Source organism: Anser anser (genome assembly GCF_964211835.1).
Source record: "Anser anser genome assembly, chromosome: 4".
NCBI lineage: Eukaryota > Metazoa > Chordata > Aves > Anseriformes > Anatidae > Anser > Anser anser.
The window spans coordinates 62,173,491-62,195,321 of NC_139724.1; the positions used below are offsets into that span (position 1 = coordinate 62,173,491).

At 37.3% G+C, this 21,831-nt stretch overlaps 1 long non-coding RNA gene across 2 annotated transcripts; it reads right to left on the reverse strand.

Annotated features, from left to right (window-relative positions):
- Positions 1-11,612: 11,612 nt before the first annotated feature.
- LOC310898378 lies at positions 11,613-20,000 on the reverse strand. Of its 2 annotated transcripts, XR_014583250.1 has the most exons (4): positions 19,658-20,000; positions 19,334-19,422; positions 15,855-16,001; positions 11,613-12,453 (listed from the first exon to the last, which is right to left on the reverse strand). It is a non-coding gene; the product is annotated as an uncharacterized lncRNA (long non-coding RNA). The 2 variants fall into 2 exon arrangements; XR_014583249.1 differs by lacking the exon at positions 19,334-19,422.
- Between the last annotated feature and the right edge of the window lie 1,831 nt (positions 20,001-21,831).

Sequence of the window (21,831 nt, forward strand, 5' to 3'; positions counted from 1 at the left end):
ACTCACTGTTCCCTGCAGAAAAAGAATCTTTCATGCCTTTACTCTTACTCAGTAATGTTACAAACTCTAAAAATGGTTGAATCCCTAGTGCAGTCACCTGGATTGCCTTTCTTCATCCCAGATCTTTCCTGGGTGAAGCATTTTCACTGAAGCTCTCACCTCAGTCCAGATACTGCCTAGTCACAGATTTTCAAATCTGGCCTGCATTACCTTGCAGGCTTTCCTCAGCATCAATTCTGTTCTTTTCATCAAGAAAGGTCTAGACGGATGGAAAAGCCTTGGCTGTTTTCTTCAGAGAAAATAAAAATAAAATTAAAAGGGAGAAAAGAAGAAGAAGAAAAGAAGAAGAAGAGGAAGAGGAGGAAGAAGAGGAAGGTAGAAGAAAAATTGTCACTACTATATCCCATAAGAAATACTTCAAATTTTGGCTTTCTTGTCTCTTCACAATACATTTCACAATTGATGACCTCTCAGAGAATCTTCTTCTAGTTCCTGAACCAGGAAATCTTTTATGTGCAGCCCAAGTTCATGCTTATTTTAAAGAGTGTCTTTGCACCTTCCTGGAGCACAGTATTTTCTCCAAAACTGTAGTCAGGGAAGAGGATTTGGAAAACCAGTATGACCATCTGATAGCTTATTATCTATATTCTCTATAAACCTATGAGCAACAGCTGAAATATACAACGATTCAAAGTAAAAATGTTGTTTCATATTTCAAAATACCAGTTAGGCATTTTCTTCAGCAATGTGGAAGTTCCTAATGTGCCTGCTGAAAGCAACAATGCAGCTATGGCACTTGTGGAACCCACACCTTTTTTGTCCCCCCTAAAAGGCAATGGGCAAAGAGAAATGGGAAAAAAAAAAAAAAAGTTAGAAATCTGGTCCTTCATCTTCAGATGCATAAGCTGAAATATTTCATGAGCTTTTGATTTTCAGGAAGCCCCAAACTCCTTTTCAGAAAACAAGCTCCTGCAGGGCAAGGTTCATTGGGCATTTGTTGTCCATTAAAAGTCCCTTCTAAAATATGGGCCAAAGCTGGTTTGCATTTTCTTAGCTCTGCAGCTAAACTGACAATTTGTCAGTTGCTCTTCTAAACAGACACATCTCTTTACAGGTTGATTTGAAATTGACTTTCTTTGAAACTCAAATCAGGCTCTAGCAATGAATTATATAAAACCGCTAATCCAAAGCTTGTATAACTAGTGTGTAACTATTGTGTAATTTGTGGAACAGTTAGATCACCCTATTTTGCATCTGCCTTTTTCTATTTTATGTAACTAAAATGACACGAAAAGATCATCAAATAGGTACAGGACACATAATGATAAAAGGTTTTATAGACATGATTCTGGGAAGACTATGTTCCTCACAAAGGAGTTACACAACTCATTCTTAGAAGTGCCAATAAAATCTTTATTCCTCTCCTTCCCCACCCTTTCCCATCCATACACATGCTAACATGAATTTTTATGCAGTATTTTGGAAAAATGTGTTTTATTACATTTTTATAGTTTTATACTTTGTTATTCACCTAGTTTATCTATTATTTGGTATTTGTGTGAGGCTTTCAACAACTTCTTACATGTATATAGATATATGTAAATTCCTTCTTTATCCTGTTCCTTCATTAGGTATTAGATTTTTAAGTATTTTAGGTCAGGTCTGGAAATATTCACTGCTAGGTCATCCTGTTCTGAACATATGGTCTTGTAAAAGAGCATAACTGGAAACTTGTAGATTACTGCAGTAGAATTCTGGGATTCCAGTCTCTCCCCAAAATTTTAAAGCATTTGCTGTAAACATCCTATTTAGAGAGTCATCAGTCATAAAATCAAAATGTACATTTTTAGTGATAATCCCTTTAATCCCTTTTGAAGTTTTGCATCTTACAGTAGGAAGCACAGGCTGATCTAGAAAGGCAGAACATAAACAGCCAAACCATACTGCAGATTTTGCTGGGGATTTCTTGGGACAGGACAGGAAAGCAGATTTCTAATTGCCTTACACACACCATTTTTTTCCCTCTGAAGTCAGAAGTTGTGGTTTGTCTCTCACAGATCTCTTCAGATTTACAGGTTAAGTGTTGTTGTGCTTGATTGTTTGTTTCTTTTTTCCTCAAAGAGGAAATACCAGTCACTAAGTAAAAAAGTGTTTCTTGAACAGAAGAATGACAAAATTAAAATTGTCAAAAGACAATCAGTGGAGATCATTAAAACAGGTAGTACAGTTTAAAATCTGAGGAAGGATTAGATATTTGGAGGGTAAGATTTCTAATACATAGTAATTAAAGCTATTTTAAAACTTCCAGCTGAAAGACCTAGGAAAAAAATAAACTCATGGTTTAAGCCAATTATTGCATAGTAGCAGTTAGGATTGCATTTAATTCCTGGTCAGATTTTTCTGCAGCTGCTTGTTGGAGATGTTTGGGTACCATCTTCTTCAACCTGTGCTACTGGTCACTGGATACTGGGAGAAGTCTGGCTACAAGTGTGATCCACTGTGTCAACTCCAGTATACATGTTCAGTTGTTTTTTACATTGCTACAGTACCATAGCTTCACAGACTGAAAGACAAAAGTTCTACCTAAACAAATTAGCAAAGCTTAAAAAAAAATGTTTAAACAGTATTTCTTAGTTACATGATAAGATTATGAGTAGTACAGGTGAATTCCTCTGAGCTGGGTCACAGGTTTGCCTCCCAAAGACTTTGCCTCCTATAAAGTCTGAAACTTGTAGGTGCCGCCTTTTGTAAATATTAATAATGGCATGGGAACAAGTGCCACAAGCAAAGGGTACTCGGCCACTCAGAGGCCTCCCAGCAAAAGCTCACTGCCACACGACCCCTGTATCATTTGTTCTCCGAGCTTCTTATAAACTGGCAGATGTACATAATGTCTATATATTCTACAACATGTGGAGTGAAGGCTGCAGCTATGCCTTCTTTGCTACTTGCATTCTGGACGTAACATTTAAATAACTTTTTGGAGCAATCAGGAAAGCTTCAGTGCACTTTCAGGCACTCACAGTGACTGACCTAATGCAGCCTGCAACCCCCCCCAGCTGACCTTCTCTAACCACACTCCTAAATATACCCTTCAGTTGCAATCAACTTGAAAGCAGCCAACTTTAACCTCTCACGCAGATTTTAAGATAATAATAACAATAATAAAATAAAATTTCAGAACTTTCAAGCAATATTAAAGACACCACCCTAAATTCTGCCAACTACCTGGCAGCCTGAGCAGGTGCCCAGCAGAGATGCCTGGTGCCTCGGTTCCCCGGGTAACAAGCTCAGGGACAGAGCACAGACCTGCCAGGAATAAAGCAGGAGCCATTCCACTTTTTTTGCTGTCATTTTAAAATATCTCATTTTCTTAAAAAGTGGCTTAAAAGAGACAGAAATCGCCTTGTGTGCATTCTCCTTTTGAATCCAGGGCAGACCAATGATTGTTTATTTATCCTGAGCGAAGCCAATGATGGTCTTTGTCCAAATCCGAGCAGACAATGCTCACATCACTGGAGCTGGCACGACACGTGTCAGTAATCCACGGGACTGGAGCAGGTTAGAAACTGACTGCCTTGGTCACAGACACAGCACGATTACTTAATGATAGCAATTTCCCAGTTTTACAGTTTGCAGTGCCAAGGAAATATCGCTTGTGACAGTGGAAACAAATCAAGCCTGAAGTGGTTATTCAGCATGGAGAATCAGAGCTGGTTCTTCTAACACTGAGAAACGTGGAATTTATTTCAGTGCTTAATTGATGCTTTGGATGCCTATTTCTAAGCAGATTTGTAGGAAAGTTTGGGACACCAATCCTTTCGAATAACCAGAAGTTACAGATTAAACTGTCTTTGTTTCTTTCAGCTGTTATCCTGACTCTGGATTTTTTTATTTTTATTTTTTTTATTTAATGATTGTTCACTGTATGCCATTAGTCTTCCAACTGTGAGAGCTATTTATTTGTGCTGTTTTCCTAAGTAGCCCTGCTAATTCTCTAGTGAAAGACCATGCATAAAAACAGCTACCAAAGCCAGCTGAAGCCTTTCAGATCAGAGGGAGAAGGCATTAGGGAAGAAAAGGGTTGTTGAAACCTCTCAAGGTTAAATTAAAAACTTCACCTTTCCTCATTAAATGAGTGCTTTTCAAATTTGTATCATCAGTTGTAATAGGAGTTCACAGACAGAAAAAACATGATGGTTTTTATATTTAAAATCGTTTCAAGAGAAAAGACTGAAAGGTATTTGGTTTAGCAGGTAATGAACTAACAACACGATCTCTCAGGAATAACATCATCAGTGCACAGGAGGGGAAATTATATATATTTTACCCATTGTAAACACAATACAACCATACGTGATGATTTCATAGAGTTATAGGAAATGAAAGAGTCAAAACAAAGAAAGAAAAAAAAAGAATCAGCAATCAAATGTGGGGGTTGGTTTTTGACTAAAAAAAAAAAAAAATCAGCCCAAAAACTAACACACAAAGGTTTTTACAGCCGAATAGCTTTCAGACCGAAAAACACTATAAATCTATCACCGCTTTCTGACCTACTTTCCATGGTCATGGCTAATTCAATCTTCTTGCTTTTCATATCTCTCTGTCTCTGCCAACAGACAGATGAGCAGTGGAAGAACAGAAGAGACAGGTTGGGTTAAGAGGCCAGATCAAGGTAAATCATAGCAAACAAGAGACTGGAAGATTTCAGAGATCTAGTCACTAAATAAGTAGAAAATTACTCTTTTAAGATAAAGTCAAAGGACATTGTTAACACAAACATATGTTTCATAAATCACCAGAAGGTGTCCAAGTAAATGATCTTTCCATGGATAATGTAATGTCTGAAACAATTATTATACCACCTACAGTATCAAAACTAAATTCTACAGGAAGTTAATTAAGAAAACTGAATAAATAGCAGATACATTGAAAAACTAAACTTCAAAAGTAGAGGAAAAAATTGAATACATCAGAAAACTTTGACATTTTCTAAAATATTTTTTTTTGTTTAAGAACTATATATTTGTTTTGGAACAGAAGCAATTTATAAAATGAGAAATAACCCAGAAAACATAGGATTAATTTCAAGTCAATTGAGCTATTTTCCCTGACCTGAACAACACAAAATAATTTTTAAAAAGCTAATAATGTTTTGCTTTTTTTTTCCCCTAAGAACCTTTTTGTATGTTCCAATCTCTATTCTGTGCCCTCTCACATCCATTTTATTCTGATTTGATAAGTAAATGACATATATGTAACAGCACTGCCCAATTTTCATCTGACCCCTCTGTCTTCTGATACATTTTCATCCCATTGACCACTTTCAAATAACAAAATGCAAATTTCTGCAAATGTGTCTGAAAACTGACTTCTGTTTGGAAAAGATAGATCCCAGTTCAAGTCCCTCTTTATGAGGCAGTGCAACTCCAGCAGTTTCCTGCTAACCAGACAGCATATCAGACTGGGTATAAGCTGCTACATGACCGGCCAAATGGGTTGAAGGGAAGAGATGGATGGGATTCAGGAGTTAGAAAAAAATAGAGGAAGAGGAGAACATTAGCACATCAAGAGTTTTACTGTTCGCTTGACTTTTGGTGTGGTTGGTTTTTTGTGTGTGTGTGTTGTTGTTTTTTTTATTGTTCACATGACTTTTTTCTTTTATCAGATTTTTCAGTTGGGCCTCAATTTAGTTATTGTTTGTACATTCATAATTGAATATTAATAAACTCTCAGGTACAAGCCATATGAAAGACACCTGGGATCTAAACTTCAAATGATTAAGGGGGTTCAAAAGAGAGGTAAAAAAATATGTTAATTGCACTGCCTTGATTCAGAGGTCCTGCACTCTCTGACCTTGGCCCAAGTGCGTAAGAAGACACCAACTACACTGATCTACATCTTGTATAAAGGGTTCCTATAGCACTGGCTGAACCATGCAGGAAGGAGGCAGGTGTATCAGGTCTGCCTGATCACCCAGATGAAAGATGTGGCTGGACTACATCATGGCCCCATGCAGATACAGGGAAAAGATTTGGACAGGGAGTGGGGACACAGCCAGAACATGCTTCTGCACCCAGGAGCACATCTAGGTCTTATCCCTTACAAGTAGCTTTTGAAACTCATTTTTAGTAGCCAAACACAACAGCAGTCCCCATTCATAGACCTAACTCTTAAATCTCTTCCGTGCAGCCTACTCATTTGTCTGGTCATGTAGCAGCTCATGCAGAGGCTGATACATAGGCCATGTATATGCTGTCTGGCTAGCAGGAAATTGCTGGAGTTGCACTGTCTTGGTTTAAGAAGGGACACAAATTCGGGTCTATCTGCCTGCTGAGCTTCTGCCATGCTCTCTCTTTCCCCCAGTGCATCTTCTTTTTCAAGATGTACCAGGAATACACTTCCTAAAAGCAACTATCATGTCTTTCTACATCTTCTTCTAATAAAGACAAAGCACATTGCTTATAGGGATTAATTACCTTTCTGAGCTGAACACTTTATTCCTCATTGAAATCTATATCAACACTGAGACAGATGTAAAAGCAGTAGGAGCAACAGTTCTGTCAAAAGACAAGGGAACATCTTCACAGCCCCACAGTTTGCACACACCCATGTAAACCTCTTTTAAGGCATGTTTGAATTTTTATTTTTATTTTTTCAGTCCTAAAAGAGCTAAGTGGATTTTGTGCATTTCAGTTACGACCACAAGAACCTACAGGACACATTTCAACCAATTTTCCCAAGCTATATCATCTTGTGCTGTGATTTCTAGCAGAGATGTATGCACCACCAGGAAATGTTAGCACCTCTACTGTTGTTTTTTGTAGTTTTACAGAAAATAATTTTTGTTTGTTTGTTCTTGCCTGCAAATTTACCTTTCAGAAAGCTGCCAATATTGGAAAAAAATAAGTATGCCAAAATTGCAATTCTCTCATTAACTACAGCACTTTAACAATCCCGTAGAAAAGCTACAGGAAAAAAAGAAAAAAGAAAAAAAAATAGATACATTTCAATGACAGATTTTTTTATTATTATTATTATTTATTTATTAGGAAATACTGTGATGATTAATTTTCTGCAATTTCCAGATGACAAAAGAGAAAGTAGAAATACAGTAGTATTTTTCAGCTCCATAGTTGATGTTATATGGAAGGTTCAAGCAGACCTTCAAGTAGACTAAACATACTTAGTTTCACAATTTAATATTCACATATTTAAAAAATAATAATTCTTCAGAAGATGATGGAACTGAAAAAACAATTTTTAGTTGTAAATCATAGGTGTTTTATTCTGCAGTCTTCTGACCACACAGAGGAAAAGAAAAGGGGGAGTTAATTTCACTGCAACTTGCAGTTCAAGATTGCTACTAAAATGTATTTACTTGACTTCAAGAACTGGAGACAGTGTTTGTTCGGAATTTCATTTTAGTAGACATTTTGGCGGAAAAGAAAGCAAAAAATAAATTGAAATAATTTCAGTACTTTACATTAAGAATAATTAACAGGAAGTTACCATTTTACTATAAAATCCTTCAGGATTCTTTTCATTTTTTAAAATATGATTTCTATATATTATGGAAGATAAATACCTCTAAGCAGCTAATAAAGTACCTATCATTTATGTACTGAAACTTCCTAAGGCATCTAGTAAATCTAATGCTTTGGGGTGTGTTTTTTTCACTCTTTAGCTACCTCAGCTAAGAGGTGAAAACATGTGGGAGATTGATAAAACATTATTATAACCTTGTGGCTATAAAATTAACTATATTGAGTAACCCAGTTGATACTTAAGGGGTTTAGTTAATGTGAGTAAACTTGCTCAATTTGCAGAATTGTAGCATGGTGATCTACTTCAAACATGTATTTAGAAAAGCAGGTTTGGCTACAGAAAAATAAAAAATATATTAAAAAAGAAAGAAAGAAAGTTCACCTTTGAAAAAACAATTTTTCACAGTGCTTCTTAAACCAAAGAGGCTATAATGTTTTACTGTTATTAAGAAAAAAAAATATTTCATAGCTTTCTCCTTCCATACTCTTTTTCTTCGAGCTTTGAAGACTTCTCTTCCCTCAATAAAACAGGAAAAAAAATTATCTTGTACAGCAAAAGTACGAAGTTCAAGTTCAGACATATACAATAGATATTTATTTATTTATAATATTTTGCCTTCTACTCTATCAACTAAAAATATCCTCAAAGATCATGTCAACTTTTTAAGCAATGGAAATTGTAAGCATATTTTGATATTGTTTGAACGGTCTTCTAAATATCTTTTATAACTTCTATCAAAAATAGCATGTGTCATTTTTAGCTATGAGGATGTAATAAAACATTTAGTGTAAAATTCTATAGTTCTCCACTGAAAGGAATTATGAATCTTCAAAGGTCAGCTATAAATACCTTTTCTAATGCCTTTGTGACTGAAAAGAGCTTCATAATAATGAGTATAATCTTTGTCTGTCCAGATTTTCTTTCTCAAGGAAATCACAAATTGGTAATTTCTTCCTGTTAAATTGGTTTCTTTAACTCTTCTTTACAGGTGCTCTTCAAGATTCACCCTTTCATAGCAAAGGGAAAAAAAATAAACCTGTAATAAAATAAAATAAATAAAATAAAATAAAATAAAATAAAATAAAATAAAATAAAATAAATAAAATAAAATAAAATAAAATAAAATAAAATAAAAATAAAATAAAATGAGTAGCTGGTATCATTGCAAAGTAGTACTTTAGGAAGGCAAACTTAAAAAAAAAAAAAAAAACAGTTCTCCTTCAGTGTGTAAAACAAAGTGAAACATTTCTGGATTAATAAAGGGAAACATAGGAAAACCAGATTAACAGGTAGGATTGCTGTTTTCATTGTTTCCTTAGATGGGCCTCACCCATTGCTCCCAACACCAGAGCAGATATAAAACAAGTCCCAAAGGGCAAAAGGAGGTGTTGGTGTACCTTCTGAAATTACATTTTGCAGCTGTTTTTACAAGAAATCTATAATAATATGAGCAGGTAGTGAAGTTGAAGACGTTGTAGAGCTCTTGTGCAAGCACACCTTGTCTGCCATTTCAGGAGATATTTTTTCTCTGTTTACTTAGTGCTCTCCTTAATGCAGTAAATCAAATAAGCCACCGAAACACGGAGTTGAGTAAATAAGAGTAAGGTCCACACAAAGTATGAGAGTACAATTGAATTTCCAACACTGCTTTGGTGGTTTTTGTGTTTTGTTTTTTAATTTAAAAAGTCCCTCTCAAGTGGAATAGATCTAGCCAGTAGTCTTAGTGGCTATCTCACTGTACACTGGCATTGAAGAAAAAATTCTTTGAGATATGTACATGTATATATATCCATAAGCTTTTTCTATATACCCCATGTAGATATATAAATCATGTCTTTACTTAAGATATCTCCAGAAGACAAACTACTCTGAGACTTTTCTTGGTAACTCAAAAAGAACAGTCTTGAAGGTGTTTATAATGAAAAAAGGGACCTATACAGATAAAAGTGACAGAATTAAGAGCCTCAGTTTTATCTGAGCTGACACACTGAAAACAGTTCATTTAGTCTGTATGTGAAGACATGGAAGAACATCAATTTTTATGGCTCAGCAACTTAGCCTTCAGACCCCCAGGGATGGATTCTGTCTCTTTGAGGGCACTGGGTTGGTCTTCAATGAGAAGAGGAATCACCTTTTGGGTAGGTGTGGTATGTACACTTACCTAAGCAACTCAACAAGGAAAGACAGGATCTAAATCTCTTCCCTTCAGCCTGACTCAAAACTAGACAAAAGAGTAGTTTTTTCCAGAAGTTGTAGCACAGGTCATCAGTTGGCCCCTAAAGCTTGCTTTTAAAGACCTGCCAGCAACAAGTGGTGCTCAAAGGCTGTGCAATGAGGCAGGCGCCAGCTCTCAACAGCATGCCCAAAAAATTACATGTTGGAGCCAGAAGCAAAGTAGCACACATCAAAATAACACACAATGTTAGTGTTGTAAGGGCTGAGCAATTCCTGACCACCATATGATGCCTGTTGTAAATAAGGAAACTCAGTTTACATATGGATCATCCCTAACCAGAGCTGAACATGTGGATACAACCAAAGAAGTGCAAAATAATGTTTAAATTCATATATGTGAGCAATGGGGGCTATAATAAACAAACAAACAAACACAAACTAACTGTTACCTTTTTTCCCTGAGATGGTTTTGAGGCATTCAGTGCATGCAGCTCTGTTACATAAATCTGAGGATTATTTCATGTCAAGGAACTGTAAAAGGGTACTAATTTTAAAAGACTACTAAATATTGAAGTTTCCAGCGCTCGAGTCGATGCAGCCATAATTTATTCTGTCTGTAGTGTTGCAGTCAGGAATGTAATACGATGCTTTATGTTGTGATCCCCCATTTAATTCAGCACAGAGCCACACCACTGCTGAAGGGGTCGAGTCTGTCTTCTTCCTCCCTTCCAAGTCCCTGGCCCCTCTCTTGTGCAAGCATCAGCACTCAGGAGGACTAGTGGTGAACCAGACAGAGGCCTCATCCCCATGAAGATTACGCGAGTGATAATCCCTGCTCAAGGGAAAGGGCAAGACTAAGCATTTCGGTTGTGCCTTTCAGTAGCAGCGACGGGTTATGCCTGTTAAACTGCTGTGGGATCCCCAGGTAAAGGCTGCCACAGAAAACCCTAAAATGGCACAGACTGTTGCCTACTGCAGCTTTTCATGGGATCAGCTACAGTGATTCCTCAGCCACATCTGGCAGCTTCCTCTTCTGCCTGACACTTCATATATTTTTCTGTTATTTAAGCTATTCATCTGCAGTAATGATAGCTATTCCAGCCTCATTAACTAATGAGAATAATTGCCCATTGTCATTTTTATTAAATCCTTCCTTTTTTTTTTTTTTTTAATAGTCATGCTTCTTACTGCACTTCTTTCCTCAAAGTTGAATAGGACGAGTTGATTCCCATTGTGGCTGCTAGAATAGGATGTGAGCTTAATAATAATGGATCAAATCCCTGTCCAAATTAAATCAAAAGCATAACCCTCTGATTGCGTTGCCATTTCGATTAACCCATTGTCATTCAAATGCAAGAATTCTGCTAAGAGAACTCCAAGCCTCCATTGTTTCCTATGAATCAGGGTTGTTATTTGTGCCTTAGCTTCCCCTTGTCAGTGTAGGTTTTGCAGTGCCTCGGCCCCATCATGAAGCACGCACATCTTCCCTAGCTGCCCTTAACACTAATTTCAACACACATGGAGAATTTGGCAGAGACCATTACGGCGCAGTGAATGGAACCACTGTGGTTAGCAAGGGCATCATGAGCAAGCCCATATTACAGTGTCATAATACAAACATATAACTAATTAACTAAATAATGAAGAGGAGACATAAAACAGTTTCTTATGCCTGGGGAATTATAGAGCCTAAGGTTAAATGGCAGCTTTAAATAAGTATTTCTTTGCTTTCATTAAGGCAGGTTGCTTTATTTTAATATACATTTCATATCAAAATTAATTATAATGTATATTGGATTCTGCAGTTATAATTTGTATTCTCTGCTTTATGTGTCACTCACTCATTAGTTTCCTAAATAACAGAGAACACACTTAGTCAGTTGGCATTTTCCAGTGTTTTAATTGCCTGCTGTGATATAATTATTGTGACATTTTGGGATGTTTTTAACATCCTGAATTAAATATTCTGACATCCCACAGAGCACTTCATGAAAACAGTCAAACTGTATTCAAGTCATTAGGAGTCTACAGTTGTCCTTTAATATTAAAATTATTTTTGACACCAAAAAAAAAAAGCAGATAAAATTAAAGTATTTAACAACTTAGATCTTATGTCAGTTTCCATATTGAAAATTGCTAATTATTATTAGAATATAATGAGTAACTACAGATCTTTAAATATTGTATTAATTTGCTTTTTATTTTCATTTTATTTTTTAGGTAGCTATCAAACAGTGCTACCTCTGAAGTCCTATCTACAAAGTTCAATTTTTATTGAACTCTCACTGTAAAATATGCTACATTAATTAAAAAAAAAAAAAACATCTGATTCACAGTGGTTATGAACTACTTTATATCCATAAAAACAATTTCAGTTGCACAAAAAAAAATGTTTACAAGAGTTAACATAAAATGCCTTGGCTTCCAGATTAGAATTAATTTCTGCAAACAATAATTGTTTAATGGATTACATAAAGAGAATTAGATAAATCAAATAAAATTTTGTGAATTAGCTCCTAAAAGATGTAAGAATAAGAATAACATTTAGATAATAAACAGACATTTCCCTGCCTTGGTCTTTTCAGCCCCATTTTGCAAAAGGATTGCAAATTTCCTGGCATGTGGACGTGGAGGAGGTTTTAGGAACCGCAGAGGCAATGAGGGCAGCTCCATTCAACCTCCGGTCCAGCCTTTCTGCCTCTGCCACCACCACTGCAGAAACACACAGACCTTGTCAGGGACAGAAAGAGAAGTCAGGAGAGCGATGGAGGGTGATATTTTACCCTGGCAGTCTCCAATTAATACCTGGTCCCTAAAGAGTCATACATTGGCTTGTGCACAGCACTACATTAAATTGTGCTATGGTCAAGCTAAAAAAACAGACTCAACTTGACATTTCCCTTCCTCGTGCGAGTCCAGCACAAAGTAGTGCAGTTGTGAGTATGGCTCTAAACCAAAAGCTGTCTGGTTATTAAATACAATCTTAAAAATCAAGTCAATGTTTTAATATATACTCAGCATTTGATTTATACTCAACACTGACACCCAAAAAATACCACCCCCCCCAAAAAAAAAAAATCAATTTGTTTTCTAATTTTTCAAGGTCTAAATAATGATTTTTCTATCTCAGCTGCAAATTTAGTTATTCGACAATATTAATCAAATTTCAAAAGATTGTCTGAATCTTCCTATAATGAAAACTGGAAGTGAATGCAATACTGTAATAATGGAATAATATTCTACAGATCTTAAATGTAATTATGTTATGTTTATGCAAAAAATATATTGGCCTATTGAGCGACCAAGATACAGTCAATGCAAGATGAGTGACAGAGTCAAGACCTAGTTTGTGTGGAAAGGCAGGAGCTGGCAGTTGTCAGAACTGAAACTAGACGTGAGGGCTAAACAGACCAATATCCTATTGACATCAGTTAGATAGCAAGAATATGGAAAGCAAAGTTCTTGATTTCTTGATCACTATACATCAAAATCTTCTAGATCAAACTAAATATCATACACAAATGAAGGGACAAGTGCAGCATGTGCAAAATTAGTGTCCATCATAACCTTAGTGAGAAGCCAGAGAGAGAGATAATGGAGTTAAAACTTGGGGGACAAATTTGCAGCAAGGATGTTACTTTTATGTATATAATTACCTGTCTTTTCTGTGAGTTATGGCTTTACTTATATGAGTACTTATTTACTTTATATCTTTCTGATAGTACACTGATGATTCATATTGACTTGAGCATGCCCTAGTGTATTTACTGCAATAAAATGCACTGAAATAATCCCAATGATACAATCAAAGTGTTCAATTACCCAGCTGACATTTAATGCTGACACTCCATCCTCATGTCAAACTTCCATGTAGACTTGAGGGGTTTTTTTGTTGAAATCATGTCTCCATTTTTATGTCATAACACTTTAAATGAGTTAATTACAATTCCAAACAGCAGGTGTGTGTTTTAACAGCCATAGGATTTGCACTAACAGGGTAATTGCTCAAATATTCTGTTAACTTAAGTGAAACTTGTGCTCTGGCAGAGCAGGAGGAATAAAGAACTAAGAAATAAGAGAGATTACAAATAACAAAAAACTCACATAAACACAGTATGCATTTATAGACAGTACCACACTGGCATTGATCTCATTTTACCCCAGTTCTGCATCATTTTTGAATATGTTAAAAGATCAGTGCAAGTGTCCTCAACCATATTGATCCTACTGAAGTCACAAGTCCCTTTGCCTCATTTTAGCTGCTATTTGGCCAGGCACCTAAACTAACAGTGCTGAGTGCATCCGCTCTCAAGTACACACTTCATGCAGCAGAGCCCAACGGAGACTTAAGCAGTCACTTGTAATGAGTGTGGTAATACACAGCCCTGAATTGGCTTTCCCTTCTACCTGCAAGAATTGCCAGACATGAAGATGGTGACAGATCACTGCAAGTGGGAAAAGATTATCCAGAACAGCTTATTCAGCTGCTCGTTTTCAGGCAAAAAAATCTGAGGGTAATGAGTTTTTTTTAATTGAAATATGATCAGCTGACTCTGTACTTCATTGTGGGGTAGCATTAAAAACCAAAGAATAAACCAAAGAACTGTTAAATACCAGAAACAAGACTTTTAAAAGTATTTCCAAAAGTTTTAAGAAATATACTTTGCAGGAATATCTATTAGAAAAGAAATATTTTTGTGCCTGTGTGTTGAAAAATACTAAAAGACTCTCTCTTCACTTTGCTAGAAAATCCATATAACAAGAAACCCTCAATGCTCTATTAATTTCATTCATGGTTTGCTATGAGGTATTGTGGAGTTACTGTCATATTTTCACTTAGTTCTTTCAGATATACTGAGGTCATGAGTAAAGTCTTGCTCATATTTCAATATTTTCAGACAAGGTACTTCACTATTAATAAATTGGAATTAGACCATTACCTTTACTGAAGGAACATTGCATTGGAAGTACCCACATTAGCATTTCAGTTCAACAAAAAAATTAGTGTTCTCAAGCATGTCTTTCACTCATCCCCACATACTACGCTCCACTTCACATTAAAAAGCTGTTTTAAAGTACAAAACCTGAAGTTTTCTCAGGTGAATGTATACTGGAAGGTATGCTCCAGAGGCACACCTTATGTTGTCTGGCCAGGAAAGCCTTGAAAAACATGAATAATGGAGACATAAGATCTGATCACCGATGTTCAACTCTGCAGGTTCAAGGTGTGAAGCCACTTGTTGATGTGCACTTAACCATTCTGTTCAGAAAAGTGCCATGGAAGGTTTGATATTTAAATGTACAAGTCATTAAAAACCAACATTTCCTTTTTGTCAGTATGTCATCACCATCCAGATAACAAAATCAGGAAGATGACACAGATTTCACTTCTACCTCTATCTGCAGGGATTTAAACCTTTCCCTCTGAAGAAATATCTATACCCACAAACCTGTGGGTAATATATGGGAGAGAGTGCTCTCAGTGGCATGATACTGTGGCATCACACTGGAAGAAATTTATGATAAATCGGATAAGAAAGAGAGAGTTCAGCTCTAACTTATTGGTTAGGACATTTTTGTTAAAGATGAGAATGCTTGGTGACAGTGTGTGGGTAAATAGATGTAGTTGCCATTACAGAAAAAGCCACCCCAGTACTGGTTTCAAAAAAATATTACAACTGCATTTTGCCAAGGCCCTAATCCTGTACTAAGTATTAAGTATGCCCTGAGAATTCCTCCCAGATCAAGCTGCTTAGAGGATTTGGTAGAGAAACTGTTCCCAGATCACTGCTGGTCCGAGGGAGAACACAAGCAAGCTCCGTGCAGCCTTGGACATGCACAGAAACACAGCTTTGGATGTAAGTGGACCTTTAAAGGTAAAGAAAAAAAGAAATTCAAGTGCATCTGGAATGAAAAATCTACTGAGCAAGGTCTTCTTGGACCATATTTTAGTGTTCATGATCAGAAGCCCTTTATTCAAGCTATTTCTGATTCCTGTGATTTTGAAGTATATTAGCACTTCCCTACCAAAGAAACAGCAGGACCTTTGGAAAATAAACAGAGGTGACTTCTCAGCAGGAACAAGAGCAGACTAACAGAAGGCAGCGTGGACTGCAAGCTGCAGAACTTACCAGGCTTCTGCAAGGCACCGTGAGCACTGGAAGCCGGTCAGTGGAGTCAGCCTGAGTGCCAGGTAGCTGTGGTTGTGGCTGCTGCCAGCCCCCGAGCAAGCTGCTCTCCAGCCAGCTCTCTGCGCTGCTGCAGTCAATAGGCATAACCTAAAACCCATCCAGGAAAAAACTTTTGGTATGCGCTTGTTGTGGTTTAAGCCAGCAGGCAGCTAAGCACCGCACAGCCATTTACTCATCCCCCACAGTGGGATGGGGGAGACAATTGAGGAAAAAAGGTAAAATCCGTGGGTTGAGATAAAGATAGTTTAATAGGACAGAAAATGAAATAAATATTATTAATAATTAATAATAATAATAATAACAACAACAACAATAGACTAGAACATACAAAGCAAGTGATGCACAATACAATTGCTCACCACCTGCCGACAAACGCCCAGCTCATCCCTGAACAGTGGCCATCCCCCCAGCCAACTCCATCAGTTTTATTGTTCAACAGAACACCACATGGCATGGGACATCCCTTTGGGACAGTTTGGATCAGCTGCCCTGGTTCTGTTCCCTCCCAGCTCCTTGTGCACCCCCAGCCTCCTTGCTGGCAGGGCAGTATCTGAAGCTCCTTGTCTCTGTGTAAGCACTGCTCAGTAACAACAAAAACACTGGTGTGTTATCAGCATTATTCTTATCCTAAATCCAAAACACAGCACCATACCAGCTACTAGGAAGAACATTAACTCTACCCCAGCCAAAACCAGGACAATATCTACCCCTTATTCTATACCATCTATGTCATGCTCAGGTTCCACACCTTCCAATACATCCCAGTTAATCATCACAAACTTTTCCTGTCTTTTGATATACACACACAGATATCATTCCCCTAGTCTGTGGACCAACCTTCTAAAATGTCCATTGAGTTCATTTAGTCTATGACTTTGGGCTCCATCTGCGTAACAGACTTTCAGGGCAGGGGAGATGGTATGTGGTGTTGGATTGCTGCATGCTGAAGCCAGTTATGGTGCCATCACCACTGCAGTTTACTCAGTTCCATCAAAATTCATTCTTCCTTAATCTGAGTGATTCTCACTGTAGTGCCTTTGATATGGCACATAGCCAATTCATCCACCATTTGCCCCCCTCCGTCTTTCCAGGTCATTACTGCCAGCGAGTTGTCATACAGTGATGGTGTACTGCGTATAAACTTCCCCACGTGGGCTGCATGCATTTGATTTCATCTGGACCTCTGAATAACTGGTTGCTGTCCGGGTCACCATAAACTACCTCCAGCATGTCTAGTTCTCTCAGATCCTGGACACCCCTCTCCATGGCTGTCCACCCACCTGGGTGGTATACATCTTCCTTGAAGAAGATTCCTTCACGACTGACAGGAGTCACCTCCAGAGGCTGACGGCTTGTTCCCCTTTTTCAACCACTTTGTCAATGTCCCTTTCCCTAGAGAGGGATCCCAGTCATTTGGCTTCCCTGCCCTCCAATATCATGCTACTGGCCCTGTTATTCCAGCATCAGAGAAGCCAGGTGACAATGTGCTTGCCTGGGCAGTGGCTGAAATCCTTTTGCATATCTCACAGTTCACCCAGTGATAGAGATGGAGTGGTTATTGCCCTGTTTATGAGATGTCTCTTCCTCCTCCTCTTCTCCCAATGGCCCTGCTTGAGAGTAGCCTGCCTCATACATTTCTTCCTCATTCCCTGTAATAGGAAAGGGGGAGCCTCCTTCCTGCCTCCTTCCACTTCTTCCCTTACTAAATGAGCTGACTTTCACATCCATTGTTTCTTTTTGTGTATATGGGTGACAGATGTCGGCACGGGTTTTTTCTCTGGTTCGGCCACAGGGCCTGTTGTGGGGGTTGGAGCGGCCACAGGGCCTGTTGTTTTGTTAGCAGATCCAGGGGCCTTCTCTTCCCCTGAGGGTGCTGAATAGTGGTGAACAAGGCTTGGTAGGCTTGGGCCAGGCCCCAGCACATTTGAGTGATTTCATGGAATCATAGAATTGCTAAGGATGGAAAAGACCTCCAAGATCATCTGGTCCAACTGTCCCCCTACCACCAGTATCACCCACTGAACCATGTCCCTAAGCACTAAGATTAATCTCTCCTTAAACACCCTCAGGAACGATGACGCCACCACCTCCCTGGGCACCCGTTCTGATGCCCGACAACTACTCTTTCTGAGAAAAAAGCATGTATATCTCTGGAATTGCCAGGGTGACAGTATACTTTTCCCAAATATTTTACTATTTTTTCAGCATTATGAGTTGGTTCAGGGGTGAAGTTCCAAAACACAGGAGGTGCCCACAGGCCTAGGTACCTGTCCATACTATTCCACAAACTCTGCCACTCATAATTATCCTGCCTTGAAACAGACCTCTGGGTGCTACTCTTAAATAGTTTTTAACCTTAAACAAAACCAGCAGCATATTCAGGAGACATAGCAATAGGAACATGCTGGTTTGAACATCCCAAGGATATTCAAAATTCTCAAGAGCTATTATAACTCATCTGGAGGAGAAGGGGAAGGTGAAGGGGAAAGGGAAGGTGAAGAAGCAGGGGAAAGAAAATTAACTCTATCCCAGCCAAAACCAGGGCAGCTTAAGTTCATTTCTAATTAGGAAAGTGGGTAAGTGGATTCTTGAAGTTAATCACCTACTTAAGTGCTTTCCTGAATTACAGCCATGCACTGCTATACACAATGACGATATCTTTATGTAGACTCCATCTTATAATTCTATACAGAAGCAGAGAAGGAATGTATTCAGATTAAAGGAAGGGAGAAGAAGCTGAGTAAATTCTATCCAAGCTAGTTTTGTGTGCTTTCTTAATGCTGTCATACCAGCTTGACCTTTGTTTAGAAATCCATTTGATTTTTTTGTCATTTGAGATAGATATATTTCAAAGCAATAAACTGTTTCTGGAGGGAAAAACATTTCTTGCTTTTCACGTTGCCTTTTGTTTTTCTCCATGTTATAATAAATTTTACCATTTCTTACTTCTATTGCTAAATAGATATGGTTATTTTAGGTTTGCAGTACTTCCAACTATAACTGTGCAGTGTGTATGGCAGAGAGCTGGCTCCTGTCTCTCACCCTGGCAAAGCACATTTCCCAGTAAATATTTACAAAGACATAATTTAAGCACACTGTAATTAAAATGTTAATTTTTAAAGAATGAGAAATACATAATGATGATGTGATTAAACCAAAGGAAAAAAAATAACAAATAAGAAAACATGAGGTAGAGTCAGTACAATCCTATTGATCATTGTAAATAAAACAATGTTTCTTCTTGAAAATGATCATTCAACAATATTTGTTCTCTGAATTCATGCAGAAACCCTTCCACACCTTTGTGTCTCAAAAAATGGCTACAGCATGACAACAGAAAAAAATTACTTTGGACTTGTAGATCTCAGTAATGAAACAAAGATGTTTATTTTTTAGCTATGCATATACCCTTACCTTACCTGTGGTCAGGTAAGCAAGGATGGGATTTTTGGAAGATTGCTACATGAGCAAACATTTGTCCATATAAATTCTCTTGTAGGATCAAGGCCTAAAATAATTCAAAAAGAACTCAAATTTAGCCAGAAACTTGAAGTTAGATGAGCTCTACCTTTTTTGAGCCCACCCAAAGACATTATAGATTTATAATCCCTAAAAGGAAGTTCCATTGGACAAATACTAATGAAGTAGAACAAACTAATCCCGTAACTAGAGCAAACTCAGAAATGTTGAGATTTGGAAAAAAAAAAAAAAAAAAAAGGTTTGAGAATAAATCTGTCCCCTACCTGCTGAGACCATAGAGGCTAAGACCTTCCTTGCAGTCCATTGTTTTTTACCCAGAAGTTTCCCAAACTGAATAAATTCTGCATAATCTTAAGAAAGCCAACTTTTTTCCATTCCCTCTGAGGGTTAACAATTTGTGTGTGAACAATATTGTCAGCTTTTCTCAAATTTGTTTCCAGTTGCAAATTCACTGCACCCTCTTTCTCAGAACAAATGGCAACATTTTTTCTCATCATCTAGTAAAATCACCTAGTGTAGTGATCCTATTCTTTCACAGCAAAATCTTCTCCCAGGTGAACATGCTAACTGCTCCCAGGGGGTCTCCTCCCTGCTGACCAAAGTGCAGCAGCCAGAACAGCACAGAGGCAGCTATTCTCCATGCTCAGTCACAGGCTGATTAATGAAACATAGCATAGAATAAATTGTGAACAAATGGTTTTATTGACGATTGTGATAGCATTGGTTATAACCTTAAGCTTGGATTATCAGGTTAGATAAAATTTCAACTTTTTTTTTCTTTTATTATTTGTCCTATCTTCCTTTCTGAAATGGATCTCCTTTACAAATAAGTTAAAAAAAAAAAAAAAAAACCTGATTTATAGCACTCATTTTGGGAGCTGATTAGCATGTGTTTCATATTATTATACTGGGTGAGTATTTGAATATTTTTTTCCTTTGATCTGATTATTCTCAAGATGATGCATTGAAGTTTTTGGATTCTGGACCCTTTTTTTTTTTTTAATCTACTGAGACTGCCTACAAGGACCATAGTATGTGCTGGAGTATTACTTGCATTAGAGGCAAGTTAGCAGATCCTCAACGTTTCCATAAACTCCTGGATACTTACTTATTCTCAGAGAGAGAAGCAAGGTGACTACCAGATCACTCAATATTTTAAGAAAAGATGATTCCTAATTATCATTTCTCAAGCTAGCTATATTGAAATGAAATGTCATAGCTATATTGAAATATTATATATATATATATATTCAATGTAGCTATATTGAAATGAAATGTCATAATGAAACTTCAAGAAGCTTGCATAACTTGTACCGAGGATTTCCTTACAGCCTCTTCCTCTAACTACTCTTGCCTCTCACATATTGAAAGAAGCAAAACTTGTCCTTAATATATAGTCAAAACCAAACAAACAAATAAAAAAAACCTACACTCACCTTAATTTCTTTTATTGTTATAAGAGGCAATGTGAAGGAGGCAAAAATACATAATAACGTGTTTCAATATTACTTTCTTTTAATTTTAATTTTCATACTGAGCTTTGCTTGCCTGACAAGGGTTTGCTACTCATTTATATGCTTGTATGCAGGGTATATGTGTGTGTATACATATATGGCTTTGTTTCTCAGAGAGAAAAATCCATTGCTGGTCCCAGATTCTGTGCAATGTGGAACTGTTTCTCCACCTTTAAAGACTGTTTGTTTTAACATTACAAAGTGGCATTTTAAGGAAACATATGGGCTTGTTTTAAATCCATTTCCCTACTCCAAGGCATGTTATCGCTTGATTGAATGCCTCTGTAACCACGAGGAAATGTCCTTCCACATGACCAAAAGGGTGACTGTAATCCCATGTCCAGAATCACCACCATCACTTAAGCTTATCTCTTTAGGTAGGCCTACTAGATCGTCTTTTCTGTTTCTAGTGGGAGCACAGTTGTGCTCCCAAGAGTAAATTCCAGCTCTAGAGGGTATAGCAAATACCTATGTTGGCCAGAATAACTACAGACAAATGCAGGAACAATTTATAGCTTATGTCATTCTATCCTGTTGTAAGCTATTTGACTTTTACATTGTTTTATTAGAAATATAGCACAATATTTTTAATCTTCATTTGAAGATGTGAATGGTCTGAAAGTTTAGTGGTTAAATGGGAATGCTTACAAAATGATCTTTTTAGTGGGACTTAGTAAAGGCTGACAGGCAGTGCCAAGCTGGTCTAAAAATAAATAAATAAATCCAAGGACAGACCAAATTAGTTCCTCTAGAAAGATTAATGTGAATCAAACAGCTATGTTCTTGCAAGAAAGTACTGAAGTACTTTACCTGAAGTCCTTTTCCTGCCAGTATTTCACTTTAGTTATTCTAAAAACTCTGCTATGTGCTCTTATACTTCCTTTTTTAAGTACATTGGAAAGCTAGAAAACAGGCCAGCAAGG